Source organism: Orcinus orca, chromosome 7 (assembly GCF_937001465.1).
Source record: "Orcinus orca chromosome 7, mOrcOrc1.1, whole genome shotgun sequence".
Lineage (NCBI taxonomy): Eukaryota > Metazoa > Chordata > Mammalia > Artiodactyla > Delphinidae > Orcinus > Orcinus orca.
In genome coordinates this window covers 59,557,131-59,574,761 of record NC_064565.1, presented here as the reverse complement: position 1 = coordinate 59,574,761, position 17,631 = coordinate 59,557,131, and the positions used below count along the sequence as shown (strand labels likewise).

Here is a 17,631-nt window from a genome sequence, read left to right as displayed (position 1 = left end):
ATTAAAAAACAACAACAACTATTCGTTCCACTTCAAGGTATCCATCCTAGAGAAATTCTCACATGTGTGTATATATAAGGATAGGGAGATACATCCTGGGTTGATCCTGACCACAAAGTTTATAATACCCCAAATCATAAAAGAGTAAATCTCTTTCAACAGAGGAATGGATAAATAAATTGTGAATATTCATGCCATAGTCAAAATAAGTAAATCAGAGCTATATGTATCTGCATAGGGAAATCTTAAAATATTAATATTCAGTGAAAAAGCAAGTTGCAAAAGTAAATGTACAGGGTGATATCATTTACAGAAATCTTTTAGTCTTACAAAGATAGTGTCTATACATAAACAACTGCAAATTCTTTGCAGATACGAAGGTAGTAAAAGTATTAAAACCTACAGAGCAGCAACACTTAGGATTGTTGTTACAACTGCAGATGAAGTGAAATAGAAGAAGGTTGAGGAAGTTATTTTAATGATATCTGTGCCATTTTATTTGTAAGAGTTGAAGTAAATAGTTGTAGTGGATTGAATAGTGGCCCCCCAAAAAATATGTTCCACAAAAAGCCTGTGAATATGACCCTATTTGGGAAAAAGGTCTTTGCAGATGAAATTAATTTAAGGATCTTGAGATGAGAACATCCTGAATTAGGGTGGGCCTTAAATCTAATGACAAGTGTAGTCATCCTTTGGTGTCCACAGATGACTGGTTCTAGGACCTACTGCGGATACCCAAATTCAGGGATGCTTAAGTCCCTTATATAAAATGGTGTGGTATTTGCATGTAACCTATACGTATCCTCCTGTATACTTTAAATCATCTCTAGATTACTTATAATATCTAATACAATGTAAATTATATGTAAATAGTTGTAAATACAATGTAAATGTTATGTATATAGTTGCAGGAGTATGGCGAATTAAGTTTTCCTTTTTGAAACTTTCTAGACATTTTTTTCTGAATATTTTCCATCTGCAGTTGGTTAAATCTGTGGATGCGGAACCCGTGGATACGAAGGGCTGACTGTACCCTTAGAAGAGAAGAGAAGGGGAGAAGACACACAGAGGAACACCAAGGATTGCTGGCAGCCACTAGTGATGGGATGGAAAAGGTTCTCTCCCTGAACCTCCAGAAGGAACCAACCCTGCTGACATCTTGATTTTGGACTTCTGGAATCCAGAACTGTGAGAGAATAAATTTTTATTCTTTTAAGCCATGAAGTTTGCGGTAACCTGTTATGGCAGCCCTAGGAAACTGATACAATGGTGCAAAAAGGAAAAATATGTCAAATCTGGGAGGTTTATGGGTACTCTTCTCTGCATTTTCTATATATTTCAAACAACTCATAATTTTAAAGCATATATATATATTATATATATTTCATGAAACCTATGAAAAAATGCGTCTTCGTGTCTCCCAACTGCTTTTGGCTCCCGAGATACCTGCAGGCTCGACAGTGGAGGATAGTGACAGAACTCTTCCCCATTTCTCCTTTACATAACTCTGGCCATTTCACCAAAAAAATTTTATAGTTCTTGCTTTTGGTGTTCTCCATAGAACATTCAGAAATTCTTTTTTTTTTTTTTAATTAATTATTGGCTGTATTGGGTCTTCGTTGCTGCATGCGGGCTTTCTCTAGTTGCAGCGAGAGGGGGCTACTCTTCATTGCAGGGCACGGGCTTCTCATTGTGGTGGCTTCTCTTGTTGTGGAGCATGGGCTCGCGTGGGCTTCAGGAGTTGTGGCATGTGGGCTCAGGAGTTGTGGTTCTTGGGCTCTAGAGCAGAGCTCAGTAGTTGTGGCGCATGGGCATTGTTGCTCCGCGGCATGTGGGATCTACCTGGACCAAGGATCGAACCTGTGTCCCCTGTTTTGGGAAAATTGGCAGGCGGATTCTTAACCACTGTGCCACCCAGGAAGTCCCCAGAAATTCTAGCATCAAGCCCAACATTAGCATTTTCAAGAAGGGTTACACAAATTTTTTAAATTTCTTTATTATTTATGCAAGACCATGTAGTATTATTTAAAGTGTTTGTGGCAGTTAATGGATGAAGAATTGGAGGATGGGATTCTGGAAATGTATATTAATTTTTCATACTAATCATTATGGACATAATTACCTTTTATTAGTCTTTTGTACTGTTAAGTTTCCTTCTCCTGGAATATAACCTTCACCTGCAATATGAACTCCTAAACAGAGGTGGCCACTTACTAACATGGGTGGAACTTAAGAAGGGCGAGAAGAACAGCAAGGTCTTATGCACTGGAACTGGAGCTTTATGCAAACTCAGAAAGTCTCTCTCTCTCTCTCTCATCAGTCAGCTTCCTCTACTAATTAACTCGTCATGCCTCTGACTCAAGATGGCACAGGATGTATGGTGAGGTACAAGTTAGAAATTGTTTTAGCAGGTGTCTGTGTTCTTAGATGGAAACAATAACTAAACCAGGAACCAAGTTTCATTGTTAATGAAGGAATCCTTTGAATGCCCCCTCCTTAATCATGTAAATATAAGGGCCATTAGCAACTTTCTCTTGAGGAAAGGACTTCTTGGGACAGAAGAACAGAGACCCTCTACCCATTTTTTCTTAGAAATGAAGTCCAGTAGCCTATCGGGGTCAGCCAAGGTGGGCCTGTCCTCTGGTGGAAGAGGACAATAAGTTTCCAAAAAGATGGCACTTTCCAAAGAGGAGGGTGAGTTTAAACTGGCGACCTGAACTAAACACAAAATTCTGATAGCTGGATTCTCTGTGAGACCCAGCTCTCCTGGCACTGTGTTGAATAAGTGAATGCAAGTCAACAAAGGTCTGATCTTAGAGGCCAAGTACGAGACTCTGGGCTAACGAAGACAGGCAGTCATCCACCAGCAGGCACAAGACCAGCACTGAAGCATAATGCTGTGTGGCAGGGACAAGACTAATACTGCTAGTAAACTAATCACCTTTCTAGTTCTTTCTTTTTGAGGTTTGACAGGGTGGATCCTTTTGCACTAAGAAAGCCCCTGGGAGCCTTGCACAATTCAGGGGGAAGTCCTCACAGAGGAGACCCTGGAAAAGTACATGTGAGAACTTGAGTAAATTATTGGAAAAATGAAAGACGTAGGACCATATTGTTCCTTAAGCTGAAAAAGTACATCTTACAGGTGACACATAAGCCTTTTCAGCTCGAGAATCTTCCACTGAGCGAACATCCTTCTGGGTCTCACATTTAAATTCCCAAGTGAATGGATCTAATTACCTTGCCCAGGTAAGGTGTCCATTTCTGGTCCATGCAGCTAGGACCTCAGGAGGAGGAAGGCCAGTTGTCAGCACTGAGTAGGCAAGTATTGACAGAAAGGTCAATATTGACATAATATTGACATAAGAAAAGAGATGAGCCATGTTGCGTAGAAGAGCACAGTCTTTGGGACTTTCCTTATGGTCCAGTGGTTAAGAATCCGCCTTCCAGTGCAGGGGACGCAGGTTGGATCCCTGGTCTGGGAACTAAGATCCCACATGCCGTGGGACAACTAAGCCTGTGCACTCTAGAGCCCACGCACCACAACTAGAGAGAAGCCCCATACACTGCAACTAAGACCCGACGCAGCCAAATAAATAAATAATAAATAAATAAATAGAAGAGCACAGACTTTGAGCCAGAAGGACATGAATTTAAGTGCTGGAGAGTTCATTTATGAGCTGAATCACCTCAGGAAAATTAATCTCTCTGGGCCTCAACTTCCTTATCTGTAAAGTAGGCATAATAATACCAACCTAATAAAATAGTTGTGAATATTAAATACAGTAAAACTATAAAATGCCTTGTACAGTTCTTGGCACATAGCCTATTCTCAGGAAAAGAGCAATGTTATTTTCAACTCTACAAACAAGAGTTAGGTGTCCTTTCAAGGTGACTCTTATATTTCAGGGTATGGTTTTCTGAGATTGTAAATGCTTTGAGATTCTTTGGGAAAATGTACTATATTGGGAAGAAATTTTATTTGTGTTGTGTTTCTGGTTCAATGACTTGTCATAGAGATAATACCAGAGAGGACGATAATATTTTTCTGGCTGTATGTCCTATAATTGTGAGTGCATTAGAATTCTTATGGTTGCAAATGAAAGAAATCCAACTGGTTTAAATGGAAAAAGAGTATTTACTGACTCATGTAAATGAAAAGAGCGCAGGGTTGGTGGCTTTGAGATTATTTGGATCCAGGTACACAAAAGATAAAGCCAGGAATCTCTTAGTTCTGCTTTCCTCTGTATGGCTGCATTGTCTGACAGGCTCTCCTGAAGTGGTAGCAAAGATTCCAGAAGCAACTCCAGGCTTACATTCTATCCATTGGAAAGAGAGTATCTCTTTCTTAATAGTTTCAGCACAAGACCGGAGGGAGACTCTCATTGGCCCAAACTGGGTCACATGCCCATCTCTGAACCAGTCATGAGGGCAAGACATACTGATATACTCATTGGCCGGGTCTGGATCCTGTATTCATCACTAGAGCCTGAGGATGGGGGAGGAGGTCAGTTCTACCTGGCGAGGGGTGGTAGGGAGCCTCAAAGTATTACTGGGGCATTTTTACTAAAAGAAAGAGGATGGGGATGGTACACTGGAGAGGAAAACAAACAAAACAATGCCTACAGAAGGAACTGCGGCTGTGGGAGGGAAATTAAAACAAAGCAACTACACCCTGTTCTTTTGTTGCTACAAAATAAAATCTATATCTACCTCATGGTGGCTACGGAAATATATTTTCTAATCCTATTTGAAAGAAATTATGTAAATCAGACCAATAATGTATTCTTGGATGACAAAAATGAGGCCAATGACATGAAGACTGACTTACCAGAAGCTGCAAATAAATTTCATAAGAGTGGTTTTCACGCTTATCTGGAAGATTTTTTGTGTGCATGACCACTACCCTAACCAGCTAATCCTGTAACAAAGGAAATTGCCTTCTGTCACTTTGCTTGTATGAAATATTTCTGGAGGTGGCTTGCCAACTTCAGCCAGAATTATAGAACTAATGAGTTTTTAGCTACCATATGCACAGAGTGTAATAATAGCAGGTTCTAGGCAAATGTTGTCTACTTGCTTCTGGGAGTGCTTTCCCTTCATGATATGAGCAGATGCCCAAGGCTCTATTAAGAATTCTGTTTTCTTCATAAATCTGTACAGTGACATGGAGTCCTCATATTCTAGTGAAGTCATTTTTATATGGAAAACATGGCCCTTGTTACCCTGTTTCTCCTGGGGTTTTAACCTCTGTTATATAGAGACTGGCCTTTATTATGTCAGAATTGAGTACCAGATGCTTTTTAGGAAATTTGGCAAGTTAGAAATTTCTGATAGGTCTTCTGCTCTGCTGATGCCTTACGTATTTATGTGAAAGCAAGCAAGATTTTAACTTCCTAATACTTCTTGCTACTTATATTAAAATGATATTTGTATCTAGTCCAGTGCTTTGTGCTAATTACTGTAACAGTCAGATTAGGCTAGATTAGGCTGATTGTAACAAATGACCCCAAATTTCAAGGGTTTACAGTAACAAAAGCTTATTTCTCATTCTCACTACATGTTCCAGCATTTTCCATGGATTACCATAGTTTGTTTCCTTGGGGCTCTGGTATGTGGGACTCCATCAAGGGAAATCCATAAATACTCACAGAAGACTATAAGGGGCGGGTGGAAATCCTATAAATTTATAAATTAGGATGCTTTATTTTTAAAACTAATACCAGAAGGGCTTCCCTGGTGGAGCAGTGGTTGAGAGTCCACCTGCCGATGCAGGGGACACGGGTTCGTGCCCCGGTCCGGGAAGATCCCACATGCCGCAGAGCGGCTGGGCCCGTGAGCCATGGCCGGTGAGCCTGCACGTCCGGAGCCTGTGCTCCGCGACGGGAGAGGCCACAACAGTGAGAGGCCCGCGTACCGCACACACAAAAAAACCTAATACCAGAAAACCCAGCTCTGTCCATTGATAGTGCCTAGCAGCAACTAGCCCAATAGCAATGAGTATACTTAGTGCCCAGATCTTTGGTTCTAAATTCCATTCACTAATGATGAAAGAAACCAGGACTCCTTGGAGAAATGGCTGACTCTAGGTTTGGGTCAGGTAAAGATTATTCCAGAAATTAAGGAGGCATTAAGAACACATATGTAGGGACTTCCCTGGTGGTGCAGGGGTTAAGAATCCGCCTGCCAATGCAAGGGTCATGGGTTCGATCCCTGGTCTGGGAAGATCCCGTATGCCGCGGAGCAATTAAGCCCGTGCACCACAACTACTGAGCTTATGCTCTAGAGCCCATGAGCCACAGCTACTGAAGCCCATGCGCCTAGAGCCTGTGCTCCACAACAAGGGACGCCACCGCAGTGAGAAGCCCATGACCATGGGCTTAGTCCATAGTCATTTCAAGACCCATGACCACAACAGAGTAGGCCCTGGCTCGCTGCAACTAGAGAAAGCCCGTGCACAGCAACGAAGACCCAGTGCAGCCAAAAAACAAACAAACAAATAAATAAACTTATTCAAAAAAAAAGAACACGTAGGTATCCACTCAACAATTGATGGACATTTGGATTGTTTCCACTTTGGGGCTATTATAAATAATAGTGTATGAACATCCATGTACGAGTTTTTTTGTTGATATATGTTTTCACTTCTCTTGGGTATAAACCAAGGAGTGGAAAGTCTGGGTCATAGTAGCTCTATGTTTAACTATTTAAGAAAATACCAAACCATTTTCCAAAGCAGCTATACCATTTTATATTCCCGCTAGCAAGGTATAAAGATTATAATTTCCCCACATCCTCTCCAAAATTTTTTTCCTTTTTTTCTTGTAGCCAATATAGTGGGTGTGCAGTAGTAACTCATTGTGGTTTTCATTTGCATTTCCCTGATGACTAATGATGTTAAGCATCTTTAATGTGCTAACTGGCCATTTTTATTTTTTCTTTGGCGAAATGTCTGTTCAGATCCTTTGCCCACTTTTTTTTTGTAAAGATGTTGCTCTACTGTTTTCTTTCTGTTTTTAAATTTTATTTATTTATTTTTAATGTGGAGTTTTATTTTATTTTATTTTTTGGCTGCGTTGGGTCTTTGTTGCTGCATGCGGGCTTTCTCTAGTTGCAGTAAGTGTGGGCTTCTCTTGTTGCAGAGCACGGGCTCTAGGTGCGCGGGCTTTCAGTACTTTCAGCATGCGGGCTCAGTAATTTCAGCACATGGGCCCTAGAGCGTGTGGGTTTCAGTAGTTGTGGAACGTGGGCTCAGTGGTTGTGGCTCATGGGCTCTAGGGCACAGGCTCAGTAGTTGTGGCACACGGGCTTAGTTGCTCCACAGCATGTGGGGTCGAACCCATGTCCCCTGCATGGGCACGCAGATTCTTAACCACTGAGCCACCAGGGAAGTCCTGCCCACTTTTAAATCAATTATTTTCTTTTCATTGTTGAGTTGTAAGAGTTCTTTATATATTCTGCATACAAGACCCTTATTACATATATGATTTGTAAATAATTTCTCCCAATCTGTGAGTTGCTTCTCACTTTTTTAATGATGTTCTTTGAAGCACAAAAATTTTTAACTTTGATGATGTCAAATATATCTATTTTTTTCTTTTGTTGTTTATGCTTCTGCTGTCATATTTACCCCTTACATTTAGGCCTTTGATTCATTTTGAGTGACTTTTGTATGTTGTGTGTTTTAGGGGTCCAAATTCATTCTTTTGCATGTGAATATTTAGTTGTCCCAGAATCATCTGTTGAAAAGACTATTCTTTCCTTACTTAGTTGTTTGGAAACCTTGTTGAAAAATCAGTTGATTGTAAATGTTTATTTCTGGATTCTCAATTCTATTCCATGTATATATACGTCTGTCCTTATGCCAGTACCACACTGACTTGATTAATGTAGCTTTGTAGTAAGTTTTAAAATTGAGAAATGTGATTCCTCCAATTTTGTTCTTTTTTCAAGATTGTTTTGGCTATTTTGGGTCCCTTGCATTTCCATATGAATTTTAGGATTAGCTTGTCAAATTCAGTTAAAAAAAAAGTGAGATTTTAATATGGATTGTGTTGAATATGTAGATCAATTTGGGGAGTATTGCCATTTTAACAATAATAAGACTTCAGATCCATGAACATGGACCATCTTTCCATTTATTTAGTAGTTCGAAGGATAGGGTTTAAGAATTAGTCAGGATATGCAAGGTTTTGCTTAATTACAAATTTACCCTGAAATCACAAAGGCTTAACACCACAAAGATTTACTTCTAATTCATGACACATGCCCATTGCAAGCTGACAGGGGGTTTTGCCCCAGCATAGTCATTTCAAGACCCAGGCTAATGGAGGCCATGTCATCTTATACCTGCACCATCTGGAATGTATGGCTTCTAGGTCATTAAGAGGAAAGTAGAACTGAAGGTCATGCACCAAGCTTTTAAAATCTTCAATCAGAAATGTCTTTTGCTGCAGCCAACTGGCCACCACTAGTCACATGACCCTGACTGACTGTAAGGAGCCTGGGAAATGTTAGGGAGCACATGGATATTTGGTGAGCAGTCAATATCTGTTATGGACTGAATTGTGTTCTCCCCCCAGTATTCGTATGTTGAAGCCCTAACCCCCAATGTGACTGTATTTGGAGACAGCGCTTTCAAGGAGGTAATTAAGGTTAAATGAGGTCATAAAGGTGGGGCCCTAACCCAATAGGACTGGTATCCTTATAAGAAGAGGAAGAGACGCCAGATCTCTCTCTCTCTCTCTACATGTGCTCAGAGAAGAGGCCATGTGAGGATATGGTGAGAAGGTAGTTGTCTACAAGCCAGAAAGAGAGGTCTCACCAGATACCAACACTGCTGGCACCCAGATCTTGGGCTTTCATCTTCTAGACTGAAAAAATAAATGTCTACTGTTTCAGCCACCCAGTCTATGGCATCTTGCTACAGCAGCTCTGAGCTCTGAGTCTATGTTTTAGCCACATAGAGAGAGGGAAGACTAGAAAAATAGGTTGGATCATATTGTAGAATGCTTTAAACTAATCTATACTTAATTGTGAAGCAGTGGAAAGCTTTGAATTTTTTAACAGCTTGTACAACAATACATCATCTTTTTTTATCCAAGGAGTTTATGAGGTTTAGAAGAGGAGTGCATTGGCATCACACACACATAACTAGGTACACCTTTAAATATATGACCTACACGGATTATTGAAGTTATAAGCAGAGCATCCAGAGGCTTCCTTTGTTTATTTATTTTTCAATCAATTCTGCCTTCAAATAGGCTCTTTTTTCGTTCTCTTGCTCCTTTATGTTCTTCCAGAGTAGTTCCCTAGAGGAAAAGTGGAGCCCTATTGCTAGAAAGAAGGAGAATGGATACAGGGTAAGCAATAACAACAGATACTAATTATACTCCTCAGTATAGAAGATGCAGAGTAACTACAACAAAACTTCACGCTCTTTCCCCTCTGCTCCTGAGAATGTAAAATGCTGTATGTCGCTCAAATCCATTTCTTATTCTCAGAGATGAATATCATATGAGCCCAAAATATTCTCTGTGGAATTTTTTTAATATATAATTTTACTTAAATGCAGGGGTAGAAAGAGGGATTTCTTTCAGTATAGTTTTGTTTACTTGGTTTTTTGGCTTGGTTTCTCCTTTTCCCATAGGGACTATCTATTGCTACAAATTACCCCACAATTAAAACAGCAATAAGCATTATTATCTCTCATACCTTTTTGTGGGTCAGGAAAATTTGGCTGGGTAGTTGGGCAGTTCTGAGAATGCCGTCATTATTCAAGACTTGTCTGGGGCTCAAGGATCTACTTCCAAGGTGGCACACTCGTATAGTTGGCAACATGGTGCTCGTTGTTGCTGGGAGGCCTCAGTTCCTCTGCATATGGGCCTCTCCACAGCACTGCTTGGGTGTCCTCACATGATGGCTGGTCTCCCTCAGAGCAGTCTATCCAAGAGAGCAAAGCAGAAACTACAATGCCCTTTGTGACTTAGCCTGGAAATCGTACACTGTCAATTCTCCACCTCATGTTGGACCCATAGACTGCCCTCATTCAGTGTGGGAAGAGACTACAAAAAGGCACAAATATCAAAAGGAAAGGATCACTGGGGCTCATCTTGAAGACTGGCTACCATTCTGCTCCTCCCCTTGTATCTGTGGTGGGCTGAAGAATGGTTCTCAAAAGATAGCAGATTCTAATTCCTGGAACCTGTGTCATCTTATATGGAAAAGGGATCTTTGCGGATGTGATTAAATTAAGAATATTGAAATAGAAGATTATCCTGGATCATCCAGGAGTGCCCTAAATACAATCACAAGGATCTTATAAGAGAGAAGCAGAGGGAGATTTGACACACAGGAGAGGAGAAGACAATATGACCACAGAGGCAGAAATTGGAGTGATGCAGCCATAAGTCAGGGAACACCAGCAACAAGCAGGACCTGGAAGAGGTAAGGAATAGATTCTCCCCTAGAGATTCCAGAGGGAGTGCAGCCCACCCAGTACCTTAATTTTGGCCCAGAGAAGCTGATGGCAGACTTCTGACCTTCAGAACCATAAGAGAATGACTTTGTTTTTTTTGGGGGGGGGGGGGGAGTGTCTTTTTTCTTTTTATTTGAAAAATTTTTTTTTATTAATTTGTACTGGAGTGTGGTTGTTTAACAATGTTGTGTTAGCCTCCACTGCACAACAAAATGAATCAGCCATACACATACGGATATCCCCTCCCTTTTGGACTTCCCTCCCATTTAGGTTATCTTTGATACATCATAGTGTTTAGGAGGAAGGTCTTTAGAGTCATATTGTCCTGGATTTGAATCCCAGCTCTACCATTTACTATGATTGTGATCTTGGGCAAGTTCCAGTGCCTCATTTCCTCCAAAATAGGGTTAAAAATAATACTTATCTGAAGAGTGTAAAGCTTTTTTAAAAACTGTGGTAAGATATACAGAATGTAAAATTTATCATCTTAACTATTTTTAAATGTACGTTTAATGTTAAGTGTGTTTACACTGTTGTGCAACTAATTCCCAGAACTATTTTCATCCTGCAAAACTGAAGGTCTTTACCCATTCAGTAACAACTCCCCCTCCCCGTTTCTCGCCAGTAACTGAAAACCACCATTCTACTTTCCATCTGTGTGAATTTAACTACTCTCTGTTGTTTCAGGGCACCAAGTTTGTGGCAGTTTGTTATAGCAACCATAGGAAACTAATACAGTATACTTTCACCTCTTTCTCCATGTTCATACAATCTCAGATATACATAACTGTACATAAACAGTTTTGCACACACATATGTACACAGGAATTTTTATCATTGTTTTATAAAAATGAGACTATATGACATATACTTTTCTTTGCTCTTTTCACTCAACATGTTCAATAAATTTACTCTCAGAATAATCGTTTCATTCGTTGTCTTTGGGCAAACCTTTTTTAAAGTACCTTGATAAGCCTTCATTAGATACTAACATCTGAAATGTGTTCAGAGTGCTTTTTCTACAGTTTGATAGTGGTGTGTAGGCTCTCATGATCAGCTTTGGGAGTTGTGCTTCTCCCTCCTGCCGTCTGCTTTTCATACCTTTCTACATTCTTTAGCACCTCCACCAGAGCGGGGCAAGGAACTGGAAAAGAGGTGAAGCATTACTGGAAAATAGATTAATGGAACAGGAGGGCCCAGAAAGTAACTCTTAACACAGTCATGTTTGTGTTAGGGATTCTGGAAGACACCTTGGTGGCTAATATTTATCATCTGTAAATTTGAGGGGGGGGGATGTTATTCACTGTCTACTCTTGATTTTTAAGACTTGTTGCCCCATTTTTAGATAGTCTTGGCAAAGAGTAGTCCCTTAGTAAATGCTGGAAGAATTCATTCAGTCCACAACATTTATTAACATAAGAAAATGCCACAAAGTGGGAGTTTAAAATAACAAACGTTTATCATCTCCATAGTCCTGGAGTTTAGATGTCTGAAATCAAGGTGTTGGTTGGCAGAGCCACATTTTCTCTGAAACCTTCCTTGGAGGGCTAGAGGGGCACTCCTTCCTTGCCTCTTCCTAGCTTCGGATGGTTTGCTGGCAATCTATGGTGCTGCTTGGCTCACAGCTGCCTAACTCCAACATGGTGTTAGCTCTGTGGGTCTCTGTCTTCAAATGGCCATCTTCTTTTTTTTTTATTTTTCTTTTTTTTTAATTGAAGTAGAGTTGATTTACAATGTTGTGACACTCTCTGCTGTACAGCAAAGTGACTCTGTTATACAAACATAGACATTCTTTTTTAATATTCTTTTCCATTATGGTTTATCACAGGATATTGAATATAGTTCCCTGTGCTATACAGTAGGACCTTGTTGTTTATCCATTCTATATGTAATACTTTGCATCTGCTAACCCTAAACTCCCACTCCATCCCTCCCCCATTCCTCCTCCCCCTTGGCAACCACAAGTCTGTTCTTTGTCTATGAGTCTGTTTCTGTTTTGTAGATAGGTTCATTTGTACCATATTTTAGACTCCACATATAAGTGATATTATATGTTATTTGTCTTTCTCTTTCTGACTCATTTCACTTAGTATGATAATCTCTAGTTGCATCCATGTTGCTGCAAATGACATTATTTTATTCTTTTTTATGGCTGAGTAGTAGTCCATTGTATATATGTACCATATCTTCTTTATCTGTTCATCCATTGATGGACATTTAGGTTGTTTCCGTGTTCTGGCTATTGTGAACAGTGCTGTTATGACCACTGGGGTGCGTGTATCTTTTTGAATTATAGTTTTGTCTGGGTATATGCCCAGTAGTGGGATGGCTGGGTCATATGGTCATTCTATTTTTCGTTTTTTAAGGAACCTCCATACTGTTCTACATAGTGGCTGTATCAATTTACATTCCCACCAACAGTGCAAGAGGGTTCCCTTTTCTCCACACCCTCTCCAGCATTTGTTGTTTGTAGATTTTCTGATGATGCCCATTCTAACTGGTGTGAGGTGATACCTCATTGTAGTTTTGATTTGCATTTATCTAATAATTAGTGATGTTGAGCATCTTTTCATGTGCCTACTGGACATCTGTATGTTTTCTTTAGAGAGATGTCTATTAAGGTCTTCTACAAATGGCCATCTTCTTATAAGCACACCAGTCATATTGGATTAGGGGCCAACCCTACTGCAGTGTGACCTCATTGTAACTAATTACATCTGCAACTACCCTATTTCTAAAGGTCACATTCCGGAGTACGGTAGGTTAGGACTTGGAGATCTTCACAGCGGGGAGGAGGGAGGTTGGACACGATTTAACCCAGTACAATTTCTGATGGTTGAGTGGTTCAATAAAGCATTGAATCATGGATTTGATTAATCTGCAAGGTTGTTGTCCTCTATTTTTTTTTCATCACGCGGGCCTCTCACTGTTGTGGCCTCTCCTGTCATGGAGCACAGGCTCCAGACGTGCAGGCTCAGCGGCCATGGCTCACAGGCCTAGCCGCTCTGCAGCATGTGGGATCTTCCCGGACCGGGGCACAAACCGATGTCCCTTGCATCGGCAGGTGGACTCTCAACCACTGCACCACCAGGGAAGCCCTGTTATCCTCTATTAAAAAAAAAAAAAAAAAACCAGCATAAAATGCGACTCCGGGGCCAGAGTTGGTTTGAATCCTACCTTTACCTCTTAATAAGTGGTGTGACCTTGGGCAACTTAATTCTTTGTGCCTCGGTTTCCTTGTCTATAACATGATGATAATAATAGTACTTATGGGATTGTTGTAAAGACTAAAGGAATTAATACCAAGAAAGTCCTTGTAATAATGCCTGCCACGTAGAGAACCGTGATACATGTTAGCTTTTTTAATTAAAAATGAGCTACCATGAGTTGACTACTCTTATAATTAATTCTCGTTAGAAAGGCATGGTGGTGGTTTGTTGTAAAAAAGCCTGAGGGGATAAAGCGTTCCATTGTGTGAATGCACCTACCAGAGCCTCCTTCTAAAAGACACTGGACCTGGAGTGAAGGGTCAGCTGCCCAGTGTACTTCTCACTCCCTGTAATGCTAAGCTGTCTTCCCTGGCTTCTGGCAGACTTCCAGTAGACTTCCAAAATTCCCAGAGAAATATTTCTTCTTTCTTTTAGACCACCAACCTCTGAGGAAAAATTCATTAAAATATTTCACAGACAACATGTCACTATTAGGAAAACATACATATATATATATACACACGTGTGTGTGTGTGTGTGTGTGTGTGTGTGTGTGTGTGTGTATTTTCTTTGGTTCCTTTTGGATTTCAACTTAAAATGACCTGTAGGCTATATCAGAGAAAAAGCAATATATCACCGTGGTGCCTCTCTTGGACATTCTTAAAAGCAAATTGCAGCATTTACTGGGCCTGGAATGACCTCCCTCCACCCTCAGGAGAGCCAGAATGTAGATTTGATCCCCTTAGTTAGATCCCAGAGGAAAATAGAAGATTCTCCTTACAGCTGACAAGACCTGGAGAAGAGCACTCCATTTTTATGCAGGAAACCAAGACACGGTGTGCCCTCCTTGGTCCCTACAACACTGAGTGTTAGAATCTTTAGGTAGGTGGGGTGGGTGGGGTACTGGAAAGAGTTGAAAGAGGATATGATTGCAGAGGGAGTCAGGCTTCAACTGAATCGAGACCCATTGTCTTGCCTCAAACAGCAAAGAATTGTTTAGATGGACGGTCCTTGGAGGTCGCTAATTCAGCAGATAAACCAAAGTATAGAAAGTAATTTATTACAAATAATAAGAGTACAGTTTGTGAATGATTGGTTGATCACTAAATTCTATTGGATTCAAAGTTCTTACCCTACAATGGTTTTCAGAGTGTGGTTCCAGGACCACCAGCAAGAGTAGCAGCATCACTTGGGAATTCAACAGAAACGTAAATTTTCAAGTCCTACCCCAGACCTACTGAATCAGCAACTCTAGGGTGGGGCAACCTGTGATAAACCAGTGCTAGAGGTTATTCTGATGCACACTCCAGTTTGAGAACCACTGTTAAAATGGAATTAATTTAACTCACTTGGCATCCAGGTGTGCTTTATCAAGGGAGAGTGAGAGGGGTGAAGTTGTATACAATTAGTGCCCAGGGAATGGGGCCCAGAGAGCTATGCAAATACACATGTCATTCTCAGGTGTCCTATGTTAAAGAAAAAGTTATTTGTGATACTTGTTAAAAGGAAGACTTTATTCAAGGGGACTACCACAATGGGGTGTGTTGGAGGGGAGAGAGATCTGGCTCAACTCCTAACACAGCAAGGACAAGTGGAGATTTATAGCCAAAGAGCAGGATGGGGATCAGTGTATGGAAAATTACTAAGATAAAATATCAAAGCCAGTGGGATTGTTGCTAGACTTACTCAACAGGATTCTTGCTGAAGGCAAGCCAGGGTGATAAGATATTAAGAGTGGGGGATGAGGAATTTGATCAGATATCAAGGGTGCGGGATTTTCCACTAAACTGACCCAGCAGGATTCTTGCTAAAACTGGACTAATGTCTCAAGGACAGAGCCTGAGGTCAGGGCCTTGAGAGTTTAGAGGAACCAGACTAGAGTTAGGCCAAGAAGAGAGTCTTTGTCACCCATTAGGATAAAAGGTGACCTCTCTCAACCCCATTTTACAGATGAGAAGCTTAAGGTGCAGAGGGACTAAAGGGCTTACCCACACCACACAGGCAGTAGGGGCACTAGGTTCCCGCTTGCCCAGACACTACCAACTCAGAATGTTCTAGAACTACACACCACAGAGTCTCCAAGTGGAAGATGGCTTCTAGAGGTGGGATGAAAACCCTTTCTCAAGGGATATATGGCCCAGCCAGATCTCAGATTTGAAATTCCCCCATTAGTAAAAACTTTTGGAGATAAAATATTTTAAAAAGCAAAATTTTTTATTTTGGTGAGAACAGTTTTAGAAGGTAACATTTACCATGACCATAATTTCATAAAAGAGATGACGTGTTTCATAAAAGAGATGACTTTTTATACCAAAAATATATTAGATTTAATCTTTAGATAAAAGACAGATTTTTTAAAATATTAAATACATTTACCTTAAAAACTTTTTTTTTTCTACTGTGTGTTTTCCTCTTATTTCTCCAAAGAGCAGTAAAATTTTGTGATCAAATGCTCCTATGAGGCTCAGTCTCTGCTTTAGACCTCTGAATACCAGGGGCACTGACTGCCTGCCTGCCTCACCCTGCAAGGTGCCATCACCAAGTAGGCATTTGATAAATGTTCTTTGATGATAAAAATGATGAGGACAGAATGGATTTATAATATTTATTACAGTTGGGAAACCACATGCTAGAAGCACGGAGGACTTAAATTGCTTTTCCGAGGTCACATAACCAGTTATAAAAAGAGCTGGTGCTGGAACTGAAATCTTCTGTCCCCTGGTTCAGAATCCTTCTCCCTTAGACCACACTGACGTTGATAAAGGAAGTGTAATAGGATGTCTCTTATATGCTTGAGGGAACCATATTAACTTACCCAGGCAAGAAAGATACGATGGAATCAAACATCAGGACTTATTATAAGATATAAAGATAATATCAACCCAAGAGATCTCAGGAAATTTGGAGATGTTTGGTTCAAGTGGCAAAAAGTCAGCCTAAGGAGGAGTGGATGGGGGGGAGGGAATCTGGAATGTTTTTCTATGATAAAACACGACTGTTGGACTGGCCAGGCTGCACTTATGCAGATGCTAATCAATTTCTGGAGTTCCAAACTGGCAAGGCTTGTTAGTCAGGCTTTAAACTGAGAGGAAAGGGAGAAGGAGTGTCCATTTAACTCAGATATCACCAAACATATTTATGGTGTAGAATATTAGACTGAGAGTTGTCAGTAGAAAATAGCATTGAAAAATTAAGCTTTGGTGTGCACATCAATGAAGTATTATAGTTATATTTCTGGTGTATTTGAATGTGGGGTAACCACACTGTGGCACCTTAGGTAAGTTTATGCAAGAAAAGGAAGAGGAAGTGAATTTACCATGGCAAACGGTTTGAAATAACTCGTGGTGAAAACCAAAAGACTTCCTACCACCAAAATCTGTTATAGAAAGTAAGCCAGGTAAGTAACAAAATGATATTTTAAAATTTTATTGCATGAAGTTTCTACAGCAATATGTACCATGTTATGGACAGTGACAGTCATGTAAGATTCGAGTTCTCTGAGTTGTCGAGCATCTGTCTTCAGAGCACTTTTCAGTTTCTAAGAATGTAACATGGGGCAGGAAGTAGAGAAATCAACCAGAAGGAAGGTTTTCATGTGCCCAAAGGAGGTCGCCGCAGACATCTTATGAGATAAGTAGACGTATCTTTAGAACTACCTTCTGGGCTGCCGGCTCATAACTGCTCTCCCTGGTCCACCCAGCTGTACACACCTGCTGGGTGAAGTTACTCTCAGCCTCTGGGATGTATTCAGGTTCAAATGCAGCTTCCATTCTCCTGCTGGTAACAGTCAGAAAAGCCTATTTCCTTCACATTTCATGGCATTCTCTATGAATTAACCTTGCCCTAATTTAATTAGCTAGCAAGTTTTCCCTTGTAAAGCATCCTAGTTTAGTCACTAGGTGGTTCAGATATAAGGATGTTGCAATACAAGGCAAATAACTTCAGGGT

The 17,631-nt window shown here is 40.5% G+C and overlaps 1 protein-coding gene across 2 annotated transcripts in view; it reads left to right on the top strand.

Moving 5' to 3' along the window:
- Nucleotides 1–1,055: 1,055 nt before the first annotated feature.
- Nucleotides 1,056–17,631, top strand: part of TLK1 (tousled like kinase 1) — a 209,805-nt gene continuing 193,229 nt past the window's right edge. Inside the window, exon 1 of one of the 2 annotated variants that reach the window (XM_049712256.1) lies at nt 1,056–1,188. The gene's annotated coding sequence lies outside the window, so the exon portion shown is untranslated. Of the gene's footprint in view, nt 1,189–17,060; nt 17,081–17,631 lie in introns of those variants that run through there. The other variant, XM_049712257.1, reaches the window with a different exon arrangement.